The sequence below is a fragment of the Geotrypetes seraphini genome, chromosome 3 (genome assembly GCF_902459505.1).
Source record: "Geotrypetes seraphini chromosome 3, aGeoSer1.1, whole genome shotgun sequence".
Classification (NCBI taxonomy): domain Eukaryota; kingdom Metazoa; phylum Chordata; class Amphibia; order Gymnophiona; family Dermophiidae; genus Geotrypetes; species Geotrypetes seraphini.
The window spans coordinates 248,325,809-248,347,657 of NC_047086.1; the positions used below are offsets into that span (position 1 = coordinate 248,325,809).

The window sequence follows — 21,849 nt, forward strand, 5'->3', positions numbered from 1 at the left end:
AAATGTTGGAAAATTCTGTTAGAAGATGTAATCTTCGGATTATTAATTTTCCTAGAGTACAAACAATAACTGCCCTAGCTATGTTTAAAAAATATTTGTTAGAAATTTTGAAGGTACCAGAAACTTCGTACCCACCTCTCACAAAAATATATTACCTGCCAACGAGAGTTAAATCTCAAAATCCAAATCAACAGAATTTATCTGTTGATAGTTTGGATTTAACACATTATCTAGAGAGGTCGGATACGGAAAATCAGGTCCCTGCTACCTTAATAGTACAGTTTGCAATTGACTCAGACAGGGATTGGCTGCTTAAAATGTTTTTTAAGCATAGAGATGTTCCATTCATGACAAATATAATTAGGATGTACCCTGATGTATCTCGCTCGACCCAGAAAAGAAGAAAACAATTCTTAATATTGAGACCACAGGCTGTTCAGCTAGGGGCGACCTTTGTCCTAAGATATGCGTTTTGACATATGGGGGGAATAGATATGTATTTTATGATCCACAGCATTTATCTAAATTTATTTCTGATAGAGAGTCTTCATGAGCTGCCTTGTTCTCTTGTTAAGCTCAACATATTGGTTCAAGAGCACTCAAAACGCCTATCTTTTTGCCTTATACTAATTGCCTTGATGACTTATTTCAGTCTTTTTCATTAGCCTCGTCTCCAAAATTGTGGACTAATAATGCGATGTATATTTTGATATTCCTTAGCTGTTTGGAATTTTGATTTAATTTCAATTTACACTGCATGTTTTCTTTTATTGACTTGTAATTATTGTCAATTATTAAAATTATAAATAAAGAATTCAAAAAAAAGAAAAAAGGAGACTGAGAGGGGACATGACTGAAACATGCAAGATAATGAAGGGAATAGACTTAGAGGTTGTTCACACTCTCTAAGGTAGAGAGGGCACTCTCTAAAGTTAAAAGGGGATAAATTCCATAGAAACGTAAGGAAGTTCTTCACCCAGAGAGTGGTGGAAAACTGGGATGCTCTTCTGGAGGCTGTTATAGGAGAAAACGCCCTCCAGGGATTCAAGATAAAGTTAGATAAGTTCCTGCTGAACCAGAAAATACCCAGGTTAAGCTAGGCTCAGTTAGGGTACTGGTCTTTAAACCAAGGGCCGCTGCGTGTGCAGACTGCTGGGCATGATGGACCACTGGTCTGACCCAGCAGCAGCGATTCTTATGTTCTGGCTTTATCTTTTATAAATCGCATAGGACTGTGAGGTATTTGCAATTCATAAATAAAGTTTTATGTTATGTTTCCCTCAGCCCTTCCCTTCCCTGAACTGATAATTCCCAGTGCCTTCTGGGACCAGCAGTTCAGGACTTTTCCAGTTTCTCAGGAACCTATCACCCCTTCCAGCCACTGGGATTCAACTCCATATTTCTTACTGAATGACTGAGGGGATTAAGGGCTCCTTTTACTAAGCTGCGATAGTGGTTTTAGCGTGCGCTCATCGCACGCTGAATTGCCACACGTGCTAGACTCTAATGCCAGCATTGAGCTGGCGTTAGTTCTAGCCACGTAGCGTAGGTTTAGCACATGCGGCAATTCAGCGCACGCTAAAAACGCTATCACAGCTTAGTAAAAGGAGCCCTAAGTATGCTGGCTTAAGTACCACAACACATAAATCATTGTGTCCAACCAAAACAGTTTAGCTGCAGGCTTGAAGTAGATATTATAGTATATACTCAAATATAAATCTAGATTTTTGGACCAAAAAATGGCCCAAAAATGGGTTCTTGGTTTATATTTGCATCCTCTGCTTCTCAGACGCATCACAGGCCTCTCCCTAGCCCTATCTTAAGCCCTGCTGGTCCATTGGTGAGCCAGTTAAAGAGTGATCCTCCTATGTTACTGCCCTGTACAGACTAAAATGGCTGACATGAGTTCCCACAGTAACCTCATGAGACTGCTGCAAGTTCAGTTTATATTCAAGTCAACCTTTCTTCATGGGGGAATAAAGGTTACCTCATTTTAAGGAGATATGGTAAATAGGTGACAATATGAATCAAGTTATTGCCCAAAGTAAAGATGTGTATTGCTGAACAGAATTGATTACTGTCTGTCAGGCAGGATTTAACCCAGGTAAACACACACATATATGTGTGTGTGTATGTGTGTTTATGTATATACTGTATATATTTGTGTGTGTGTGTGCATATGTATATACTGTATATTTTAAAGAATTATTTATTTATTTTTCTATACTATTCTTCCAGGAGAGCTCAGAATGGTTTACATGAATTTATTCAGGTACTCAAAATTTTTCCCTGTCTCTCTAGGGTCACAGGAAGCAATGTGGGTTTGAACCCACAAACCCAGGGTACTGAGGCTGTAGTTTTAACCATTGCACCACACTCTCCCCGCTCTGTGCTACCAATAACTGTTTCTGCTGGCCATGTAAGCATGAAATTGTGGCCCACAGTTTCAAAACCTGCTGGCAAATTCTACAGCACTGGTATGAAAGTGGATTTCCTATCACAATTTCTGTGGAGATGGTCTAGAAGTGAGTGAAGAACCATCTATCTTCCAATAGTTAGGTCTAAAACCAAATTTACATGGCTCTAGCTAGGTTCTTGCTTTTAGCCAGTCATTGAATAGTTATATTTTCTATAAGATTTTCCAGAAAAGAGATGTTAGATACAAGCTGGTAGATTTCTAGCTTGTCTTCATCAAGACTTGACTTTTTAAATATGGAATACACCACAACCGTGTTTCTTATTGTCTAGAGCTGCCCTTGCAGAAGAGAAAAATTCACAATTTATTGGCCCCAAGTTTCCAAATTTATTTTCATTTGAAATACTGTCTATCAAAGAATAGCTAAACGGATTACAAAGAGAATTGTTTAAAATATAGCTTAAAAATATTTAAAAGGTAATAATGGCAAAAATGAGATAAATTAAAAAAAGAAAGAGAAAGGGGGTTCCAAGACAGACAAAATGAACATGACTAAAAGGGAAGGGCATTAGGGCATGAAAAAATACATTGCGATAAAATTAAAAGAAAAACGGAGAAGGGTGGGGGAAGCACAGGATGGAAGGGGATGCTTCTAAAGAAGTGTTTTTATTCTGTTTACTGAGATAAAGTCCTTGATTTGAGGAGGAGGGGTCTCAGATATTGTAGGCATCTTTAAAGAGGAAAGTTTTAACTTTGGATCAGAATTTTTTCGAGCGAGGGTTCTAGTTTGATGTGTAGGGGAAGGGCATTCCAAAGTGTAGATACAGTGACTGAAAAAATTGCCTTTTGAGTGGAGTCATAATAATTCATGAGAGGAAAGAATAACTAATAGATCCTGGTTGCTGAATTGAAGAGTGCGGGTAGAAGTATAAGGGATCAAATGCTTGTCATTAAAATTTGGAACCCTGGAGTGTTTGGTTTCATAGGTAAGAAGTAGAATTTTAAAGGAGATACGGTGAGTATTGGATAGCCAATGGGCATCACAAAGAAGGGGGAGGGGTGACATGGTCATATTTTTTTAGCTTTGTGAATGAACTTAACTGCCTCTTCAGTGAGGACTCTGCTTGCCAGCTGTAATATCTTTGAAGGGTAAGGGTCAAGAGCAGAATGTCCTTTTTTCAAGAGCTTCTTCTATTATCTGATTGAAAGAGTCCTTAAGAACTTTGCATGGGAGGTTCAGGGTGTACTTTCCTCTTTAACTGGTGGGAGGTTCTGTAAAGCTGCATGGAGGACCTGATGGAGACCTTAAATTTTGCTGGTCAGTTGTTACTGGTAAGGCTGGTTCTATTGTGGGGATTGCAGTAAGCAGTTTATTATTTTGAATAGCTGATTGGCTGACTGTGTAGCTTGTTCACTGCAGTTAGTGATTTTTTTTTGCTGCAGTTAAGACTAGGTGGTGCATGGCTATATGTTTCTTATAGGTGAGCTTTTGTTTGCTGAGGTGAGATTTTGCCATTTCATTTCCAGTTTACATTCTTGATACTTAAGGATTCCTGGTTCTTGGGAAATCCAAAAGGTGCATTTGTGTGAGGGGCATAGAGCTTTCTTTTTTGAGGCCATTTTTTCTAACATCGCTAAATGTCCATTTCAGATATCAGTTTAGAATGGGATCTGATATACCGTCTTTCTGAGGTTATAATTAAAGCAGTTTTCATATTATATATACAGGTATTTATTTTGTACCTGGAGCAATAAAGGGTTAAATGATTTGCTCAGAGTCGTAAGGAGCTATAGTGGGAATTGAACCCAGCTTCCCAGGCTACTACTCTAACCATTGAGCTACTGCTCCACTTAGTATCAACATACTACCTCCTCTATGGAGGGATCATTTCCTGATCAATGTTTCTCTATCAGCCTTGTATTCAAAGATGTCTACCTTTTATAGAGCACCAGGTCTTGCATATGTACCTTTTCATAGCTCAGAGATTTGGTTACTTCCATGAATCCCTAGTGCTACCATCATGTCAATGCCCCTGTATCGATCCATGGTGCAACCTCACTTGGTCTCCTTATCTCAAGAAAGATATAGCAGTACTAGAAAGGGTTCAAAGAAGAGCGACCATGATGATAAAGGGGATGGAACTCCTCTCGTATGAGGAAAGACTAAAAAGGTTAGAGCTCTTCAGCTTGGAAAAGAGATGGCTGAAGAGGTTTTTAGTGCCAGCCAGTGTGTTGAATTCTTTATTGTGTTCCGATGCTCATAAGAACTCTATGACTGGCGGATCAGCATAGAGCATTCAGTGCGCTGGCTGGCACTAAAAACCTCTTCCGTGATTTTGTAAAAAGGGGGAGAGTATGTTTGTTAAAATCTCTCATGATCACTGACCTAGGAAACTCATAGTTACTTCTGACCCAGATGCAGGGGTTCCTATGTTGTTGCAAGATACTCCTCATCTCTTAGCTGAATTAAGAGACATTCTAAAATTTAAAGATGGAAAATGATGACTTTGTGCATAGATTATAATTGTATTTAAGTGCTTTTATAGAATTATATGATTGTATTTTATTTTGCACTTACTTATGGCTTTAAAATGAATAAAGAAATTTTTTACAAAATGATCATCTCACGGATCAGAATTGCTACCCTTGTACCCTGCTTTCCTGGTCTCAGTTGTTGCTAAATGGCAAATCCTCTTAGATATGATTCAGTCAGTGGGACCCTCCTGGGTTTATCCAGCTAGATTTCACTTATTCCCAGAATGTTCTGTGGTGTTCACTAATGACATCATGAATCACAATAAATTTCTTACTGGCCGACCTGCTGTTTCCAGGCCTAAGTTTCCAAATGGTGATCTGGCAGTGATAGAATAATTAGACAGTGACAGGCAGGTACCCATGTGACTATAGTTAGATATGTTTTGGGGAAGTTGAAGATATGCCCTTTTGCTAGTCAGAGAAAGCTACAGTTACCTTTTCCCCACCCTACTGCAATGCCTGAGAAACCTTTGGTGTACTGGGCTAAAGATGAGGATTCACAGAGCTCTCTGCATATGTATGTCAGTGAATGCTCCATTTGTCCTCAGCAACATTTTACTGAGCTCAGATATATTCTTGTTAAGGTAGATACGAAACCACAGAGTTCTCTAGCTTTGCAGTATATCAAAGAATATTCTGTTAGTCCTCTGCAGCAATTGTCAGTTTAGTATTAATTATGCAATCAGTCTATGTCAGGGCCCTGTCTTTTTGTGTCTCCACAAGAGGCAGCTTCCAGGAAGGCTGAAATTTTCCATCAGGGTAGGTGATCAATCAATCCTACAGCTTGCTTTTCTTCCCCAGACAAGGAATATCTGTACTATTTTATGCTTAAAAAAAAAAAAGCTTGAAAACTATGGTATATACATTGCTTGATTTTCTGATCCTTTTCTGCTGACCAGCAGGAACTCTCCAGTTTTGGAATCTTTCCTTTTCCTGGACAAGCTCTAAGAACAGGGACTATCATCCAAATATGGGAAAGTGACCCCAACTCAGGTCCCTGGCTGCAGGACCTCAGTCCTTGGTAACAAAGGTATAAACCCCAGTCTTTAATATCCTGTGTTAAAAACAAAACAAAACACTTCTGTATCCTTTCGGTCATTCCTATAGAAATCTCAACTTATGAAAGGGATGTGCAATGATGGAAATTGTTTATGGCCATCCTTAATTCCCATTGCAGTACAAGCTATACAGTTTCTTGCTACGCTTCAAAATTCTACACAGTTTTTAAATCCTTGCTGCTGCCAGTGTATAGATGCTGATTCAAATGGATTCAAAACCAGACTTTAAAATTTACTTTAAATCAGATAGGGCTATCTTCCTTATCCTCATATAATACACTCCAGGCTGGCTGTAGTTCTATGGAAATGGATTACTGATATTTAGCACAGCAGATTGTCATTACTGTTACCACTTTTCAGGCTCTGGTTCCAATGTCTCTGAATGATCCAGCTGAAGGAGGCCACAGGATGCTTGGCCTTTTGTTGTTTAGGAGGGTTACTAGATGCAGCTTAGACCACGGAAAGTGGAAGTAGGGAAGAAGTGGGGAATTACAGGCTAGTAAGTCTGACTTCTGTGGTAAGCAAATTAATGGAAACACTTTTAAAACAGAGAATGGTGAAGTTTCTGGAATTCGGTGGATTATAGGACAAGAGGCAACATGGATTCACTATAGGTAGGTCTTGTCAGACAAATCTGATCAATTTCTTTGACTGGGTGACCAGAGAATTGGATAAAGGGAATGCGCTAGATGTGGTGTACTTAGATTTTAGCAAGGCCTTTGACAGTGTTCCACACAGATATCTAATAAATAAACTGAATGTTCTTGGGATGGGCCCCAAAGTTATGGGCTGGGTCAAGAATTGGTTGAGTGGAAGATGACAAAGGGTAGTGGTTAATGAAGATCGCTCTGAGGAAGGGAATGTTACCAGTGGTGTGCCTCAAGGTTCTGTTCTTGGGCCTGTTCTTTTTAACATTTTTATAAGTGATATTGCTGAAGGGCTGTCAGGTAAGATTTGCCAGCTAAAATTTAATTCTAAGAAATGCAAGATCATGCATTTGGGCTGCAATAACCTGAAGGAATGGTACAGTTTAGGGGTGAAGAACTTATGTGCATGACAGAAGAGCGGGGTTTGGGTGTGATTGTATGTGATGATCTTAAGGTGGCCAAACAGATAGAAAAGGTGATGTTGAAAACTAGAAGGATGCTAGGGTGCATAGGGAGAGGTATGGCCAGTAGGAAAAGAAGGTATTGACTGGTGAGACCTCATTTAGAATATTGTGTACAATTCTGGAGACCTCGCCTTCAAAAAGATATAAAAAGGATGGAGTCAGTCCAGAGGAAGGCTGCTAAAATGGTACGTGGTCTTCATCATAAGGCTTATAGGGACAGACTTAAAGATCTCAATATGTATACTTTAGAGGAAAAGCTGGAAAGGGGAGATATGACAGATGTTTAAATATCTATGTGGCATAAATGTGCATGAGTCGAGTATCTTTCATTCGAAAGGAAGCTCTGGAATGAGCGGGCATAGGATGAAGTTAAGAGGTGATAGATTCAGGAGTAATCTAAGGAAATACTTTTTTACAGAAAGGGTGGTAGATGTGTGGAACAGTCTCCCAGTGGAAGTGGTGGAGACAGAGACTATGTCTGAATTCAAGAAGCCGTGGGATAGGCAAGTGAGATCTCTTAAAGAGAGGAAGAGATAGTAATTACTGTTAATGGGCAGACTAGATGGGCCAGTTGTCCTTTATCTGCCATTATGTTTCTTTGTAAAAGACCAAAATAAACCTGAGGACTTGTACCACAACACAAACTGAACAGAATATTAAAAAATTAGAAGTGTAAATAAACAAAAAGCATTTTTCTAACTTAATCTGCTAGAGCAGTGGCATGCTATTGGTCTGGAGGCTAATATCTGTATTTCTGTCCTTCCAACATACATCTCTTCTCTCCCCCTCACACCAAAGTGGTTCAGCCTCAGTAGGAGAGTTCAGCAGAACTAGTTCTTTTCTTGCTCATGCTACATTTGGAACCTCTTCTATCTACATGCTGCTGGATTCTACATAGGTAGATCATAGATGGTAATGCATGTTTGAATGTGAATCCCAGATTAATCAGATAATTAGGCAATAATCAATTATTGACATTAGGTGGCATAATTAGGAGTTACAAACAGATCTGCTCCATGTCCTGTTCTATAACATGCATTCCTAATTTTCATAATGCGCAACTCCAAAGGGGACATGGCTATGAGAAGGGCATGGGCAGGTCAGGGGCATGCCCAGAATTTAAGTGTGATGTTAAGAACTTAAGAGTTGCCATACTGGGACAGACTGAAGGTCCATCAAGGCTAGTATTGTGTTTCCAACAGTGGCCAACCCAGGTCCCAAGTACCTGGCAAGATCCCAAGAAGTAAAAACAGATTTTATGCTGCTAATCCTAGGAATAAGCAGTGGATCTCCCCAAGCCATCTCAATAATGGCCTACGTCCTTTTAAGAAATTATCCAAACCTTTTTTAAACCCTGCTAAGCTAGCCATTTTCCCTACATTAATTACCCACTGAGTGAAGAAATATTATACAAGTTTCCAAGTTTACTAAGAACTTGATATCCTGCCTATCATAAAATGTCTAAGCAGCTTACTATTCATTCCTCAGTTTCCCTTTTTTAACTGTGTCTATCCTTAGATTGCCACCCCTTTCCTTCACCCCTCCACTATCTCACTAACTCTCTTCTTTCCCCATCCAGTATATGTCCTTTTTCTTTATCCCCTCCTTCCATCCAGAATGTGTTTTTTCTCCACTTCCATTCAGCATTTGCTCTCTCCTCTGATATCTGTCTGCCCCCTTCTCTCTGTCTCCCCACTTCCATCATCTGCCTCTTCTCTCTCTCCCTCTACCCCAGGCCCATCTCCCTCCCTTCCCCTCACCTTTGCGGGTCACCACTCAGCTATGCTGCTGCTTTTTTTTTTTTTTTTCAACGGAGACAAGTAAGATCAGAAATACCCCCCTCAAGAGCAGCAATGCCCCCATCCCTCCAGCATCATTGGCACTTAATAAGGCAGAGAGCAACTGCCCTACTGTCTCCCTTCACATCGCCTTTTTTTTTTTTTTTTTTTTTAAACAGCTAAGGCCTCCCGCCCCTGGGCAATTAAGATCAGCTATGGGCCTCCCACATTAAGATCAACTATGACCCCTCCACTTAAGATCGGCTACGGGCCCCCCCCACTTAAGATTGGCTACAGGCCCCCCTCTTTTCCTCCGGCATTAACTGCACTTATAAGATCAGCAACAGGCTCCCCGGTATCAGCAACAAGTAAGATCGGCAATGCGATGTTCAACACAATGCTTCCTGTTTCTGCCTGGGCAGTTCGTGTCAGAGGGGAAGTTTTGTGTTGAGCATCGCATTGCCGATCTTGTTACTGATACCGGGGAGCACGTTGCTGATCTTATAAGTGCTATTGATGCCGCAGGGAGGGGGGGCGTAGCCAATCTTAAGTGTGTGGGGGGGGCCCATAGCTGATCTTAACTGCTCGCGGGGGGGGGGGGGGAGGCTGTAGCTGTTTAAAAAAAAAAAAAAAAAGGCGAAGTGAAGGGAGACGGTAGGGCAGCTGCTCTCTGTCCTCCTTCAGCGGGCCCCCCCTGAAATTTCGGGACCTAGGCACGTGCCTCTTGGGCCTATTCATTAATCCGGCCCTGCCTCTATCATATTTTCCCTGAGCAGTCTCTTCTTCAGCCCTAGCTGCTTTAGCCTTTCCATATAGGGAAGTCGGCCCAACCCTTTTATCATTTTTCATCACCTTTTTCTGTATCTTCTAATTGCACTATATCTTTTTTGAGATGCACACAGTATTCAAGGTACAGCCACACCATGGAGTGATACAAAGGCATTATAACATTCTCATCTTTGTTATAGATATACTGTCATCTGTGCACCTAACTGCCAGTACTTGGGTGCCTGCATTTACACCAGATTTTGGAACTGCTGGTATGTAATAGTTGGGCATGAAATATGCACTAAGGGCCAAATTCTATATATGTCACCTAAAAAATCAGCACCAAAAAGGATGGCGCTTAGCACAATTCTATAAACCACCTCCAGAGTCAGGCGCAGTTTTTAGAATTGCGCATAGCGCCCGTCTGCATGACCAACATTTAGGCGTAGGTGTTTTTATGCCAATGGAAGCCAGACCTAAATCCCCACACCTAAATTGTGAGCTAATTGGGCATATGCTATAACTGTTTGTCTAACTTTTAGGAATACCCAGACCCACCCATGCTTCTCCTTTGGCCACACCCCTTTTGAGCTCACTTCATAGAATACACTTAGAAAGTGCTGCGCGTAAACTAATTCATGCCAATTAGTGCCATTTATTAATTGGTAATTATCGCCACTGATTGGCTTCTTAAACAATTAAGTTGCATTTGCAAATCGGTAATGCACACAGATTTGCACATGCAGCTTTGGTTGCACTATACTGTACAGAATCAGTTCCTACATTATTATTCTGGAAAGGGCTCTGTGCAAAATACCCTTTACTGAGTATTATCTTAGCACAGATCATCTCGGCTTCTAACTTTTGGTGCCACTTACTGAATCGCACCAAATAGTTTATAAATCATATCATCTGTTTGACTTGACTGATGTTCTGTAGATTTCTACTATGCACCAGAAGAGAGGCAAACATCAGGAAGAATGGGTTGGAGAAACACCGGTCTTGTCATGCCTGTTCACTTTTCCTGCCATCTGCTGGTTATAGGCAACAGAGTGTGAGGAGGAAGCTAGAAAGGTTGGAGAGAAAAGAAGTAATGGATAGAGCCCGTATTATTTGATCTCTAAAGGATAAGGGCTCAGATCCTTAGAAGAGTGTTTCTCTACCCTCTCTTGGAGGTACATCTAGCCATCTGGGATTCCAGAATGATCACAACAAATAGGCCAAACCAAAAAGGAAAGCGAAGATGACCTCAGGGTACTGTAATGCTTTATTCATTCAAAAAAATGACTTGACACATATGTGTTTTGGTCTTTATGGCCTGCATCAGGAGTTTAAGAATGATGTGCCACTGATGTGTCGCATTATAAGTGAACACAAACACTCCACACTTTTTGAATGCCGACAAATGCAGAGTTTAACTGAAATCAGTGAAATTATTGCATACTGTGCTATTCTGAAATGTAGCTCTTACTATCTTGCCATGCCAGTCTAAAGATGTTCAAATAGTTTCCAAGACTGCATGGGGCAGTTTCATGGGGCCGGCCCATGCAGCCTCGGCAACCATTTTGAACATCTTCAGACCGGCACAACTCTCAGCAGTAGGGGCAGGAAAGAGTCGGCTATTTCGTGTAACCGAAGAAGCCACTGAAACACCAGGGATATAAGGTAGGGTAGGGGGAAGGTGTCAGCATCGGGTTTGCACCAGTGAGGAAGGAGGGGGATAGGCAGGATGGAGGGGCGGATGATAAGGTAGGGCATGGGGGATCGAGTCAGTGTCAGGGTAACACCATGGGGGGGTAGGCAGGACAGACAGACAGATGTATGGTTGGCAGTAGAGGGGAAAGAGGGACAAATGGATGGCAGGCAGAGCAGGAAGGGAGGGATGATGAATGGATGGCAGAGTAGAGGAAGGGGGGCATGGATATAGCAATGGGTGGTCCTCGCTTGCCCTGCCCAGCAATGGAGAACATTGGCTGGAGGGGAGGAAGGGGAAGATACTGCAAAAGGGTGGAGAGGAGCAAGAAAGGGAAAATGTTACATATGGGGTAGAGGGGAGGGAGACAGACTGCAAGGAGGGGGCAATAGAGGAAGAAACGGGGAATAGGGGTGCATGGGGAGAGAGGGAGAAATGTTAAAATTATAGTGAAAATAAGGAAGGGAGAGATGTTTGACCCAAGGCACAAAAGAGGGGGAGAGAGATGGTGGATAGTGGGAGAGAGGCAGAGATGTTGGACATGACATAGAAAGGGAGAGAATGCAGCTTGGGGGAAAGGAGAAGAGAGATGTTTGACCAAGGGTGCAAGGGAGAGAGAAAGAGATGTTGAACATGGGGGTGTATGAGAAGGAGGGAGAGAACACAAAATGTGTTAACTTTTAATGTATTGTAATATGTCAGTTTTTGACATTTGCATCTACAGTACTGCCTTTATATTGTGCACAGTACAGGGGGATATCACTTTTTTTTCTTTTTCTGGTGTTGCATTGTGGCTTCTTGGGGATTCAATTTATTATTTTTCTGCGTGTTTCTATTTTTAATTTGTGGTTTGTTATTCTATACTATATGAGGGTCTGTCTGTGTTCTACACATATGAAACATATGGTTTTTTTTGTTAGCATTAACTGTGCATGGATTCAAGACAAAGTTAGACAAGTTCCTGCTGAACCAGAACGTACGCAGGTAGGGCTAGCCTCAGTTAGGGCACTGGTCTTTGACCAAAGGGCCACCATGTGAGCAGACTGCTGGGCAAGATGGACCACTGGTCTGACCCAGCAGCGGCAATTCTTATGTTCTTTAGTTTACCAATAGGTTTATCGATGTTCTAGTATGCATTGTTGTGTTTGATGCTGTGTTTTCCTAAGTAGGTCCTTGTTATGTGACTCGTGGATGTTACTGGAATTATGGTACTCAAAAGCGAAAAGGCACATTTCACTAACCTAACATCTAAGTTCCCGTGTAGATCAATGGCCATCTTCTCAATGTCAAAAAAACTTGTTCTCCTCCTCCCAAGGACCACCTCAACATCAACAAACAAACTTAGACAGTGAGCCCCTCTCTACTTTCTTCCACGACAAGATATCAAAAATACGAGACACCCTAGACATGGAGGCCAAAGCACTGCCAAACAGCCCAAAATCTTCACAACAGGACAACCTAACAAAGAGAGAAACCCTAAACAACTTCAAACCAGTTTCCATAGACCTGAAAAATTCAATAGATTCACTACATCCCACAACCTCGGTCTTAGACCCATGCCCATCCACAACACTTCTAGCTACCAATGAAATCTTCTTGTCCTCCATCCTACCCTTACTACCCTAAAATCAGGCATAATACCACAGTGTTGGAAATCTGCTGTAGTGAGACCAGTTCTAAAAAAAACAAAAAACACCTTGGACCCGGAAAATCCAAGCAGCTATAGACCAGTCTCAAACCTTCCTTTTGTCTCAAAAATACTTGAAAAGATAGTACTCACACAGCTAAGAGATGTCATAGAAACAAATGCCATCCTCTCCATCTTCCAATCACGATTTAGGAAAGACCACAGCACAGAAACAGTATTACTAGACATAGTAGACAACGGCTGGAAAATTCTAGATGAGGGGAAAGACGCATTGTTGATACTATTAGACCGAAGTGCCGCCTTTGACACTATTGATCACTCACTTCTTCTATCTAGACTCCAATCTATTGGAATCAATGATATCACACTAGCTTGGCTCTCCTCCCTCCTTAATGAAAGATCACAGAGAGTACTATTAGGACACTCCCTTTCTAAGCCAAAAACACTCCGCTACGGAGTGCCCCAAGGTGCACTGTTATCCCCACTCCTCTTCAACCTCTATGTCAGACCAGTACTCAAAATTGCAGCAACATACCAAATCAAAATCCACTCATTCGCGGACGATATACAGCTATAACTTCCCTTAGGCCAACACCGAGAGGCACAAATCATAAAACTCCATAGATGCCTAACTGAAATAAAGAATTGGATGACCGCAAATAAACTACAACTTAATGCTTCAAAGACTGAACTCCTCTTTTTACACAAAGACACCTGCACATACCCCTGCCCATCCTTTTCCTGGGGAAATGACACACTTGCAGCCAAAGATAACATCCATAGCCTAGGAGTGATCCTCGACTCAAATCTATCACTCTCAAATCACATATCAAACTTAGTGTCGTCATCCATCTACTACCTCCGTCAACTGAAATACAACCATACTTACTTTTCAGAAACCAATTTTGCCCAACTACTGCATGCGTTTATATTATCCAGCTTAGACTATTGCAACATACTACTAGTGGGCTTACCCGCAAAAACCCTTTCCCGCCTCCAAGGTATAAAAAATGCAGCCATCCATCTCCTGAAAAACCTAGGCTTCTGAGACATGTCACCCCAGCACTATCATCCATGCATTGGTTACCTATCTAAAAACGCTGCGCCTTTAAAGTCTTGGTCTTAGCCTTCAAGACCTTCCACAAGCTGACACCAAACTACATGACATCAAAACTACAAATTTACATCCCAAACAGATCACTGAGATCTCAAACAGAGAGACAGCTCATACTACCACCTGGCCGTTCACTCAAAACTGAAAAGCCCACAAACGCTCTTATTCAGAGTTTATATCCAGATTCTGGCACATCATCCCCACATCCATTAGATCGCTAGACAATCTATGGAACTTCAGAAAGGACGTGAAAACCTTCCTCTTCACTAATCTAGCTCCTTAATGACAAATGCTGCTCACGAGCTCCATAATGACCGATGCTACTCACGGGACCACCAATCATGTACTCGCTTACAACACTAAAACTTTAGTACAGTTCTGTTCTGTTCTGTTAGTATAGTGAATGTTGTCCTAAATCTATGCTATGCCATGTAATATCTTCTACTAATGCTGCAAATTCTTCTAAGCTATGTCTGCCAAAAATGTCTTTCAATAATTTTGTACTTTCTACACTGTGAATGTACCTTTGTAACCCGTTCTGGGCTCCTTTGGAAGAATGGGCTAAATAAATGAATGTAGTGTTCTGTATTACTTCACAGTATGCCTGGATTTTGGATTTGCATTTATATCACACCTTTCTCAGTACTGTAATAGCTTAAGGCAAGTTTCATTCAGGTACAGTAGGTATTTTCATCATCCTGGAGGGCTTACAATTTGTTTTGTACCTGATTCAATGGTTGGTTGAGTGACTTGTCCAAGATTTCAAGGAGCAGCTAGCAGAGCTGAAGCCTGGTGGCCATTTGTTTTATGGTTGCTAGTAACCTCATAATTTTTGGTTAATGTTGCCGAACTATCACTGTTTACATGGCCAACAGGAAGATACTGGACTGGCAAGCTACATATTAAAATATCCCCATATATTTCCACAATACTGCAAATATTATTCTATTCAATATACTTTATATACTGTATATATATAGGCTTAAAATGTTTATTTGCAATGCCCTAGGCTCATAAAATTGCATACAATCATGTTTCTGCTTTGAACGGGGAGTTGTGGGGAAGAAAATTAAGACTGGGGATGGGGAGTGAAAGGGGATGAAAGCTGCAGGGACAGGGATGAAAAATGCACTTCATTGCAGGGAAGAAGAGGAGATGGGGAGCAGACGGGGATGAATTTTTGTCCCCGCATCACTCTCTACTCCAGATTATTGCTTCACTACTACAATCATTTACCCTCCCCCACGCCCCCAAGTTGATTCTCAACAGTCATGGCTTCTCCCACCCACCATCTCTACCCTACTGTGAAGAAGCTTAATCTGAATACAGCTTGGGAGTCACAGAAGAGCTGTGTCACTTCTCCAACCTTCAGCTTGGCAGAACCGACTTGTGTGGATAATTGATCCTGCTTAAAAAGAGAGAAAACAAAGTTGCTTACCTTTAACAGCAGGATTAATCATCGACACAAGTGGGTTCTCCCAAGATGAAGCTAATTTCCCACACAATCCTAAAACAAGCATTTAAACCATCTTTCATAAAATACCTTGTACAGAAAAATTGTTAAAATCTAAATGCATAGGCACAAACTATTTATAAAAGGTAGGTAATGGCACTTAACATAGAAACATGATGGCAGATAAAGGCCAAATGGCCCATCTAGTCTGCCCATCCGCAGTAACTATTCATTATTTCTTTCTCTCTCCGAGAGATCCCACATGCCTATCCCAGGCCTTTTTGAATTCAGACACAGTATCTGTCTCCACCACCTCTTCTGGGAGACTGTTCCATGCATCTACCACCCTTTCTGTAAAAAAGTATTTCCTTAGATTACTCCGGAGCCTATCACCACTTAACTTCATCCTATGCCCTTTCATTGCAGACCATATAGATTTAAAGCATTAATAGTATCCAGGATGATTTAGTACAGAAACCTGTTCTTAAACAAAAGAAGCATGTATGTAGTTGTAGTCTAGCAATAGGTTCATATCTTCATAAAATAAAAGTCATGACAGTCTTTTCCATCTAAGACTTCTCAACAGGTACATAGCAAGCTTCTGGCTGCCAAATACGTGGTTGAGCTTTTGGATCCAAAGGTTATGCTCATCTTTAGTGTCTGCAGATAGCCAGTTTTTAGAGACACACAGTATCTCTCTGGGCAATGCACAAAATTCTCTGTTGGCCAAATTTATCCGGCCACTGGGATTCTGTTTATCATCATCTGGGTATGTCTAGTATGAGATGGAATATCCAGCAAGCACACAGAATCTAATTCATTCTGTTTGAGAAGAGAGACATCAGAGTTGCTGACCTTTAACAGCAAAATAGATCAGACACTTCCCTGAAAGTTTATATTAAGCCACTGCATAGGCATGACGTGTTGGAAGAGGAACACATGCATAGAAGTTTTTCCAGCAGATTTGCACCTGCTATTTGTATGGATATTTTATTCATGAAAATTTATACAAGAACCTTTGAAAGTCCAAAGTATGCATGTAAATGCATTATCTTCGCAATCTCCTTGCCGACATGCAAATAAATTTACACATATATATCTAGAGTTACCAGATTTTCTGTTTGGAAAATCCAGACCCCTAGACCCGCCCCCAGGCCTGCCTAGTTCCACCCATTCCCAACTCATTACACCCCAGTCCTGTCTCCAATACCGCCCCAGCCCCGACCCTGCTGCCTGCTCTCAGATGCGATGATGTCACATGCGTGCATGTGCGTGACATCATCACTTCGCATCCGCGCATATGCAGCTGCCCTCCTGCCCTACGCAATGTGGAAGAAAGCTTATTGAAACCCGGACAAAGTGCCGAGTTTTGAAAAGCCGTCCTGACCCCTGGACATGTCCTCAAAGGGAGGACATGTCCGGAGAAATCCAAACATCTGGTAACCCTATATATATCAGCAATACAAGCATGTGTGTACATATAAACTAAACTAAACCTTAAGTTTATATACCGCATCCTCTCCACGGAAGTGGAGCTCGGCACGGTTTACAAGAACTTAAAATATATATAATGTTTGGCAATTTTCAGAAGCTCTACTTCTACACATGAAACTGTTTTATGCACAGAGGTCCTTATAATAATAATAATAATTTTATTTTTTATATACCGCCCAACCAGAAGAGCCGGGCAGTTCACAGCAAGAGAACTGAGGCATATCAGTGAAGATGCGAGATACAGTAGGAATCAGTAGAATTCAATGCTATACAATACAATAAAATACAACATGATACAATGTAGAGTGAAGGAAAGCGAAGTCATCGCATAAATTTACCAAACAGATAGGTTTTCAGTGATTTTCTAAACTCATAGTATGATTGGGAGTGGGCAATCAAAGAGCACATCCAAGAGTTCATTCTCCCTGCTTGAAAGGCTAGTTTTGTCTAAAAAACTTTTAAAACGGCAGGCTTTCGGAGTAGACTACATGAACTTGCCCGAGTTTCTTGTGTTCTTGCTTGATGTGAATAGATTTAATTGGGAAGATAAGTATGATGGTAGTATGACAGTTTATATACTGCAGGACCGTGAAGTTCTATGTGGTTTACAATGATTAAAAGATGCTACAAATTGAGTGGAATTAACAAAGTTAAAAGCTAGTGATTAACATCTCTAGGGATCAGTTATTGTGGAATGAGATTGTGCAGGTTAGTTGCCTAAATACTTCAGGAATAGATATGTTTTTAGGCGTTTCCTAAATTCCCCATAAGTAGTAGGCGTAAGCAATTGTTCCAGATCTTTACCCCATAATGCTGCCTGATGTGAGAAAAGATGTTGATAATGTCTTTTAAATTTACATCCTCTAACTGGAGGAGAAACAAAATTCAAGTGTGAGTCCAGTGTATCGCAAACTGTGTGCTGCAGTGAGATTCCGGGTATGCCACGAGAGGCATGTAATGTAGGTGAGTCAACTGGCACCTCTCCTGATCTTTGCACCTCCCCACTGGCATGCGCGGATGTCAATGTGATGACATCACACATGCGTGTGATGTCATCGCATCGATGTCTGCGCATGTGCGGACACTTTCCAGCTGTGGCCCCGAGTTTAGTGTGCCGTGGCTTGGAAAAGTTTGTGAGACAGTGCCCTAGTCGATATTCAAATTGATTTAACTGGCCAGAAATGGCTGCTGACCAGTTAAATCGCTTCTTCGTGACTATTCAGTCATTTTCAATGTCACTTAACCAGCTATTTCTGCTGAAAATGATCATTTAGCGCAGAATTCAAATGCAGCTAACTCATTGGCATTCCAGGGGTGGAGTCAGCCCCTCTCCGGATCAGTAAACTGCTTAAATCAGGCTGCATAAATAGCAGTCCTGTCTTTAAGTGGTTTGGCTTATGCGGGTGAGGGGCTAAATATTGATGTAACCAGCTAAGTGTTAGCCAGCTTAAAAAAAAACCAGATATTCAATGCCAAAGGTCAAACAGGGCCCAGCATTGAATATCTGGGAACAATGCCAGCAGCAGTCAGCAAAATGCTCACCACCACTGGCTGAATATCAGCCGGACCATTTTCAGCTCAAGTGGTAGGTTTTGTGCATGGTGCTCACAAAGTAATTGCATTCTTAGGATATGATTTATTAGAGGTTATTCACATGAATATAGAATGTGAAAGAAGCCTTTAAGAAATTGGATCATTCCTAATTGCTGACATAAACAGACTAATTTGTGCAAAAAATATATTATTTTATCTCTATGGTATTATAACTTAAGCCACCATGAAACAATGAATTTTAATAGCATAGTAAATTGCATTCATGTTCATACAGTATTTTCTATAGTAAAATTTTTCAGGTCATATCCAACCCATGGCAGTCAGTGTTCTTTTTTAAAACATCTCCTACTATGGGCTTTTATACACAGATAAGCAGCACCAGGCCTTATCCAATACCAATGCTGAATACCTGGGTATAATATGGACACCCGTACTTATCTAGTACTGGCAATATTTAAACTGGGATCTGGATAAATGACAGAACAATCTTTTTACTATCCTAATTTTATCTGAATAGTTACCCAGATTGGGCACCAAATCTGTTATAGCATACTAGCATAAGTCTGCAGTTAGGTGGCAAATGTTAGGTGTAATCGTTTACGCCATGCCTATGGCTGATGTAATGCAAATTTCTATTGTGGATAAGCCGATTGTCACTCCAGGTCACTTTGGGTCACTTGGATCACCTTTGGGTGATTACTTTGGGTCATTTGAGTCACTTCTGGCCACCTTGGGTCACTCAGGTCACTTCTGATCACCTCTGGTCATTTCACTTGCCCTTGGTTATGCTCTGGCCACTCAGAGATAGTTTCTGGCCCTTCAGGCTTACCGGTGGTTAGGCTTATACCCACATTCCTCCCACTGAGAGTTGCCTGCCTAAAATCCCAACTAACTGGGATTTTAGGGCAGGGGTCTTAATTCTCAACCCCTTACACCAGGGTTGTCCAACGTCAATCCTCAAGTGCCGCAATGCAGTCAGGTTTTCCACTGTATGCAGTCATACTGCTTCCACTATATGCAAATAGATCTCATGCATATTCATTTAGAAAATCCCAGAAATCCGACCTGGTGAGGGCTGAGATTGGACACCCCTGCCTTAGACAGTTAAGGTGAGGTGAGGAGATCAAAGACCCTATCGCTCAGGACTTCAGCATCTTCTCAGAAACCCATAGATCATTTCCACCCGACAGAGAACTCCTAAAAAAGTCATTTCCCCCTAGGGATCTCCCTATTCCAAACCACACATATGCAAATAGGGTCCCAATGCCTTATGGGTCATCCTTATGTCCAGCTGGTCTTCCTCTAATGCTTCTCTTTCCAGGTTCTTGAGATCCCTGGGACAGAATATACACTCCGTCACGTCTATAAAGTGCGTGTTGAAATAGTCATAACATATATTCCCCTCCCATGGGAATGCCCCCTTTGCAGTTATGCGCTAGAATACTTAGGTTTCAAGTTGTAGAACAAAGTAGCATTTAAATGCTGTTTCATCTCCATTTCAGCACCTAACATCTGTTAACTCCTATTGCCACGCCAAAGTTTAGCACCTAATTCAAGCCTAACATTTGGCGCACTATATAGAATTACCCCATTAGAGATCAATTCAGCCAAGATTGCTAAAAGTTTTGTGTCATAATTTGGGCACTATAGGGTAAATTCTATATATTGTACCTAAAAAATTGGCATTGAAACCCCCCCACCCCCACCTAAGCACCATTTTAGAAAGTGATGTAGGACAAAGATTCATCATTCCCTTCCCGCAACAAAATACTTTTCCCTATTCCTGCCCCATCCCCTCAGTGAAGCACATTTTGTAACCTCATCCCCTCACTGTCACTGCAGTTTTAATTTTCTTCCATCCTATAGTTCATTTCATAGTTAAGGAGCTTAGAAGCAGGTTAAAGAACGAAGTTCTAAACTAAAATAGCCTCGACCCTGATGAAGGTGTAAATGAAACATGCATGTTGGGAGAGACAGTACAAATCAATTATTATAAAGAATAGTCTTTAAGCCCGTTACATTAACGGGTGCTAGAATATATGTATGTCTGTCTTTCTTTCTGTCTCATTCCCTGCCCTTGTGTCTTTCTTCTTTTCTTTCTGTCTCCCTCCCTCCTATTATTTGTCTCTCTTTCTGCCCCCTATGCAGCATTTATCTCCCCTTGTCCACTTTCCTGTACAGTAGCCATATCAGCATTCCCTCCCCCTCCATTTCCTTGTGCATCAGCATTTCCCCCCCCTCCCTACTTCCCTGTGCAGCATTTTCCTCCCTCGGGTGCTAGAATATATGTGTGTTTGTCTGTCTTTATTTCTTTCTCTCTCTGTCTCCTTAGCCACTTTTTCCTGTCCATTCTCCCTTCTTTTTACCTCCCCTGTGTCCACCACCACCCCTTCACTGCTCCCCTTATCCAGCAGCAGCCCTTCTCCCTTTGTTTTACCTCCCCCCTGTCCATCAGTACCTCTTCCTGCTCCCCCTGTCCAGCATTAGGCCTCCCTTCATTTTTCCCCCCTGTCCACCACCACCTCTTCACTGCTCCCCTTATCCAGCAGCAGCCCTTCTCCCTTTGTTTTACCTCCCCCCTGTCCATCAGCACCTCTTCCTGCTCCCCCTGTCCAGCAGTAGGCCTCCCTTCATTTCCCCCCCTGTCCATCAGCAGGTCTCCCTTAATTTCCCCCCCGTCCATCAGCACCTCTTCCTGCTCCCCCTGTCCAACAATAGGCCTCCCTTCCTTTTTCCCCCCCTGTCCATCATCACCTCTTCCTGCTCCCCCTGTCCATAGTTTTTTATTTACTGGGATAGAGTCCTTGCGGCCCCCCCCCTTCCCTTCCCGCGTAACTCGGCGATTCAAGCAGCCTGTGCAGCAGTCTTCACACGCTGCTTCGGGTCCTTCTACTGCCCTTATTTGCTCTGCCGCGTCTCTGATGACATCATCAGAGACGCGGCAGAGCAAATCAGGGCAGTAGAAGGGCCTGAAGCAGCGTGTGAAGACTGCTGCACAGGCTGCTTGAATCGCCGGGTAGGTATTCGGGTCAGCGGCAAGGGAAGGGGGGTGAGCGGCAATGGACTGCTCTGGTCTGTTGCGGAGGCGGCCCAGCTCCATTTATTGATTCGTTCGGGGGGGGGAATGCGTTGTGTTGGGGGGAAAGGTAGGCAGACGCGGGGCCCGGGTTGCGCGCTTGTGGTGCCTGAGCTGCAGGAGAGGGAGCAGGTTGTGCGTGGCGGGGGAG

At 42.0% G+C, this 21,849-nt stretch overlaps 1 protein-coding gene and 1 long non-coding RNA gene across 2 annotated transcripts in view; one reads left to right on the forward strand and one right to left on the reverse strand.

Moving 5' to 3' along the window:
- GRM1 (glutamate metabotropic receptor 1) overlaps positions 1–21,849 on the reverse strand; it is a 630,972-nt gene that overhangs the window by 583,406 nt on the left and 25,717 nt on the right. The gene's annotated exons all lie outside the window — the stretch shown is intronic.
- Positions 21,584–21,849, forward strand: part of LOC117356434 — a 28,242-nt gene continuing 27,976 nt past the window's right edge. The window contains exon 1 of the long non-coding RNA XR_004538639.1: positions 21,584–21,638. This is a non-coding gene — a long non-coding RNA (uncharacterized LOC117356434). The remainder of the gene's footprint in view (positions 21,639–21,849) is intronic.